The 6,000-nt window shown below is 41.2% G+C and overlaps 1 pseudogene; it reads left to right on the forward strand.

Moving 5' to 3' along the window:
• The window catches only part of LOC140628439 (large ribosomal subunit protein uL11 pseudogene), a 144,679-nt pseudogene extending 142,202 nt beyond the window's left edge, over positions 1-2,477 (forward strand).
• The last annotated feature ends 3,523 nt before the right edge of the window (positions 2,478-6,000 follow it).

Below are 6,000 nucleotides of genomic sequence, written 5' to 3' on the forward strand. Positions count from 1 at the left end.
AACCTTAAACGCATATTGGTAAGTGAAAACTGCGCTAAAATACAAAGCCTTCTGAAAAATTGTCGCTGAAATATCAGGTTCTGCTTTTGTTATTCACACTGCCGATGACAAACCACGTATAGAAGGAGCAGCCTCCTTATATATAACATATATTGATAATCATATACTTGACTATGTTTATAAATGTCTCCACAACCAATCTGTGCTTTTATTTCACTAGCACGGTCTGAGTATACAGCGGTCACTTGTTAAGCTCTCCTCAAGTGTTTGAGGTGGTGTGCTACGACCACCGGGTCGAAATTCCTCACCCAGTTCCTCTAGCTGTTGATGAAGCAAAAGAGGCAATCTCGGGCTTTTCGGAGGGTAGCTAATCAAAGGCACACGCGACCTACGGGACACTGAGCTTTCTAGAGGGGAGAGGCTTTGTGAGTTGGAGCACTTGATCTGTAATCAAACAGCCGCAAGTGCATGTGCTGTTTCTTACTCTCTAGGGCTGGGTGGGTTTCGGTGTTGAAATTACTTTGGCACGGTGAGAAGCTGGGGAATTGGGATGCAGGGCTTTGTCTGTTGGCTTAGATAGAGGAACACGAGGGATCATCAAGAAGGCTTTGTGGGTTTTGTTCTGGGTCAGCTCCAGTCCCAAAGATATTCCAACTGCTTGAAGCTGTGAATGACAGGTTCTTTCTATTTTCTACACTCCCACCTCTCTCAGGCAGGAGGTGGTGAAATAAGGGTTCTCCGATTCGGTACCCCTCTGTGTTTTGAAATTGTGTTCACAGCAAATGGTCTAGGAGAAATAACGAAAAACCCTGACTAATGTAAAGGTGTTACAGGAAGGCAGGTTTTATTGTTGTTCTTCGTCACATCTCAGAGGGAAAATGAAGCCAGCAGTGCTTGGGATAAATGTATGCTATGATTTAAAAAAAAGTCTCCTGATTTTTGATGTATGTTTTATCTGTATTTATCTTTACTTTTGAGATATATGAGGCATGCAGACAAGGTAATTAACAGGTGGACTGTTAGGTTGCAACAGACAACCAAGTAATAGGAAGTAAGGGTGAATGCCACGAAGTATATAAATCAAACATATAGGGAAGGTGAGCCCAAAGTTCAGTTTAATTTAGCAAATATGTATGGAGTACCTCCTAGGTATTCACTCTTGGAGATGTTGACTTTTGCTACCTCACTCTGGTCCCAGTGGTCATTTTGGTTTGGAGGTCTGAGTGCTCTAACTCAGTCTCTGGTTAAACTTCTAGAATGTTCCTTGAGCTAAATGGTGATACAGGTGGTTTGTTTTTGTACCTCTCCTCTCACTGGGTTCCCATAGCACTCTTGCTGCTTCCCCCTTTTTACGTGATAGCCAGGCCTTTCCTCCTTTGGCCTTCCCAAGTTCAATGTCCTTGGGTTTGGACATAGGATCTTCCCTCTTACTCATGTAAGTATTTGTTACTCTCATGCTTCCTAACCCTCCTTGAAAATGCCAGCTTGGTTCTTAAATTCCCAAGACCAGAATCTATACTTTGCTAAAATGACAACTAGTTAATTTGAGGAATTAATATGTGGTAATCTTTTAATAGTGCAATCCTAAAGATAAATAGTAGGGAGTGATATTTCTCTTGGAGTGATATTTCTCTTCGCTGGCAGTGTGTATTTACTTATTCACTTAACCAGGAATATCCTAGTATTTTTTCTTTATTTCATTCTGATGAATTTCTTTATTTCATTCTTTATTTCATCTCAACATTCACCCTGATGTTGGAGATTTAGGGTAGATAGGAGGGGAAAGTGGCCAGCATCATGACAGTCTTGAGAAGGAGAGGTCTAGAGCAGAGATCATTTTATCTCATCTCACAATTCTACTTACACTTTGTGTCTTGTCTCCAGACTCATGTCCATGGACAAGTTCAGTGAAGAGTACAAATTTAACATGGGATTGACCTGTTTTCCATTGTCCTGAATCCAGGTTCATCCTATACCTGCTGCCTCCGACATGCCACCTAGGTTGGATCTCAAGGAGGTCAAAGTGGCACACTTGAGGTGCACAGGTGTGGAAATTGGTGTCATGTCTGCCCTGGCCCCAAAGATTAGCCTCCTGGACCTGTCTGTAAAAATGGTTGGCAGTGCCATCACTAAGGCAACCAAAGATTGGAAGCATCTCAGGATTACAGTGAAACTGACCATTCGGGACAGACAGATCCAGGTTGAAATGGTACCTTCCGCCTCTGTGCTGATGACCAAAGCCCTCAAGGAACCACCAAGAGCCTGAAAGAGGCAGAAAAACTTTAAGCACAGTGGAATTATCACTTTTGATGAGATTGTAAACATTGCCCAACAGATGTGGCACTGTTCTTTAGCTAAAGAACTCTGGGTAGTCCCCAGTGTCTCTTTAATGGTTCCAATCTGTGGGCTGCAGTGTTGCTGGCCGCCACCTTCATGACATCATAGATGATGGTGTGGTGGAATGCCCAGCTGGTTAAGAAGCGCACAGAAAAAAGTTTAAATGAAGCAGCATTAGACAACCAAAAATAAATAAATATATGTATAAAAGGAAGATGAGACATGAGAGTTTTCATTCTCTCTCACTTGCTCTGCACAAATAAAAGGTGAGGACACAGTGAGAAAGGTAGCTGTTAGCCAGGGAAGAAAGACCTAACCAAAAATTGACTTGGGCGGCACCTTGATTACTGGCTCCTGGCCCCCAGACCCGTGAGAAATTAAATTTCAGTTGTTCCTTTAGGGCAGCCCTAGCATACTAAACTAATACACTCTCCAACTCCTATTTCGCATCATGAAACATTTCTACAGTATTCACCTGCTTAGGGCAATGTCTTTAGTATTCCAATCAGTCCAAGTATTCATTGTTCCTCACAGCGCTAGGCATTGGTACCTGTCTAGAATTCATAAAACTATTTCTTTTGGCTCTATCAGACCTCCAAATCTCGCACAGCTCTGGTTGATCCAGGCAGACTTTAGACCTAAGGCCTTGCATCAGCCAGGTGTGCATGCTGACATGAAATTGTGGCAAAATAGTTATTAACCCTTGAATTTTCATGAGTTCCCCCATAGTTCTGATGCCAATAATTAGCTGGGCTGCAAAGACTTAATTTTAGGACCTAGAGATTCTTTTCATGTATTTTTTATTTCTAGAGAATTTATATTTAATTTCTTCACCCATTGTCCTGCTTGAGCTCACAACCTCAAGACTAAGAGTTGCTTGGTCTACCGATTGAGCCAGCCAGCGGACCGGAGAGATTCTTTTTAAAGTTAACAGTGGTCTTGGAGAGAAAGCTTGATGTTGGGGAGAAGAACTGCTTACTTGACTGTCATGTCATGCTTTGACTGTGTGGTGGAGCAACAATCCAAATGGAATTCATCAAAAAACTTATGTTGGGGGGTACCTGGGTGGCTCAGTTGGTTAAATGGTCGACTCGATCTCAGCTCAGGTCTTGATCTCAGGGTTATGAGTTCAAGCCCACTTTAAATATGTATGTTGATAACCTTAATATATATATATATTATATATATAATATATATATAAATATATAATGGAAATTGTTCGCTGTGAAAAAAGCCTCAAAAACTTAATCTATAAAACAAATAAACAAATGAAGCAGCTTTAATTAAGTTATAGAGGGGCCACCTGAACAACACTGAGTGGGACACCCTACAGATCACTCTAGGTCTGAAGGACTCACTTTGAAAAGATCGCTTTCTTAAAGTATGTAGCTCTTTATGAATTATGAGTCTTTTGGCAAGGTTTAAAGGATTCTTTGAACATGATTGAAGGGATGCTAAATTGTTGGCAGGGCATGGCTACGAGATCTACAGTATCATTTAAGAAGCAGGCGAGTCGTGTCCAACAAAAGAGAGGACAGATGCTAAAGATACTTGGAATAGAAGGCTTGCAGATTTACCCCTGTCACATAATGTTTTAAGGAATAAACAGAAAAGAGCAGAGCTTTCTTCAACATCTTTATTGTCCTCCATGTCAGTTTGAGGTAGAATTTTTGCCCTCTTTGAACAAAGGCCTGGTAAAGGAATAATATCAAACATTTTGCGGTTTAGATGTAGCCTCTGCTGGGCTGTAGGTAGGTGGAAATTGCAAGATGAATGACACGGTCAGTGGAATAGGCCAGATACAAGCCCTTTTATGTATAACGTTGAAGGTATTACTATGAGTGCTTGTGGCTGTGTTACATAGTGTTCTCTACATCCATCTGCCTACATTTTTTTTATGATTGACACTTATGTTTATTGAAACTGCAATCACCCCATGCATAGATACTGTGTGTCCCCATAGAGAACTATTACTATTTCTATTGATCATATTCCCTATGCTGTACCTTTCATCCTGTGACTTTTTTTGTATATTTTTTATTGGAGTTCGATTTGCCAACATATAGCATAACACCCAGTGCTCATCCCATCAAGTGCCCCCCTCAGTGCCCGTCACCCAGTCACCCCATCCCCCTGCCCACCTCCCCTTCCACTACCCCTTGTTCATTTCCCAGAGTTAGGTGTCTCTCATGTTCTGTCTCCTCTGATATTTCCCATTCATTTTCTCTCCTTTCCTCTTTATTCCCTTTCACTATTTTTTATATTCCCCAAATGAATGAGGCCATATAATGTTTGTCCTACGATTGACTTACTTCACTCAGCATAATACCCTCCAGTTCCATCCACGTTGAAGCAAATGGTGGGTATTTGTTGTTTCTAATGGTTGAGTAATATCCCATTGTATACATAGACCACAGCTTCCTTATCCATTCATCTTTCGATGGACACCGAAGCTCCTTCCACAGTTTGGCTATTGTGGACATTGCTGCTATAAACATTGGGGTGCAGGTGTTCTGGCGTTTCACTGCATCTGTATCTTTGGGGTAAATCCCCAGCAGTGCAATTGCTGTGTCATAGGATAGCTCTATTTTTAACTCTTTGAGGAACCTCCACACAGTTTTCCAGAGTGGCTGTACCAGTTCCCATTCCCACCAACAGTGCAAGAGGCTTCCCCCTTCTCCACATCCTCTCCAACATTTGTTGTTTCTTATCTTGTTAATTTTCCCCATTCTCACTGGAGTGAGGTGGTATCTCATTGTGGTTTTGATTTGTATTTCCTTGATGGCCAGTGATGCAGAGCATTTTCTCATGTGCCTGTTGGCCATGTATATGTCTTCCTCTGTGAAGTTTCTGTTCATGACTTCTGCCCATTTCATGATTGGATTGTTTGTTTCTTGGCTGTTGAGTTTAATAGGATCTTTATAGATCTTGGACACTAGCCCTTTATCTGATAGGTCATTTGCAAATATCTTCTCCCATTCTGTAGGTTGTCTTTTAGTTTTGTAGACTGTTTCTTTGCTGTGCAGAAGTCTTTTCTCTTGATGAAGTCCCAATAATTCATTTTTGCTTTTGTTTCCCTTGCCTTCATAGATGTATCTTGCAAGAAATTGCTGTGGCTGAGTTCAAAAAGGCTGTTGCCTGTGTTCTCCTCTGGGATGTTGATGGATTCTTGTCTTACATGTAGATCTTTCCACCATTTTGAGTTTATCTTTGTGTATGGTGTAAGAGAATGGTCTAGTTTCATTCTTCTGCATGTGGATGTCCAATTTTCCCAGCACCATTTATTGAAGAGACTGTCCTTTTCTCAGTGGATAGTCTTTCTAGCTTTGCCGAATATTAGTTGACCATAGAGTTGAGGGCCCATTTCTGGGTTCTCTATTCTGTTCCATTGAACTATGTGTCTGTTTTTGTGCCAGTACCATCCTGTCTTGATAATCACAGCTTTGTAGTACAACCTGAAATCTCACATTGTGATTCCCCCGGCTCTGGTTTTCTTTTTCAATAGTCCCCTGGCTATTCAGGCCTTTTCTGATTCCACAGACATCTTAAGATGCTTTGTTCCAACTCTGTGAAGAAAGTCCATGGTATTTTGATAGGGATTGCATTAAATGTGTAAATTGCCCTGGGTAGCATAGACATTTTCACAATATTAATTCTGCCAAT

The sequence above is a fragment of the Canis lupus genome, chromosome X (genome assembly GCF_048164855.1).
Source record: "Canis lupus baileyi chromosome X, mCanLup2.hap1, whole genome shotgun sequence".
In the NCBI taxonomy this organism is placed as follows: domain Eukaryota; kingdom Metazoa; phylum Chordata; class Mammalia; order Carnivora; family Canidae; genus Canis; species Canis lupus.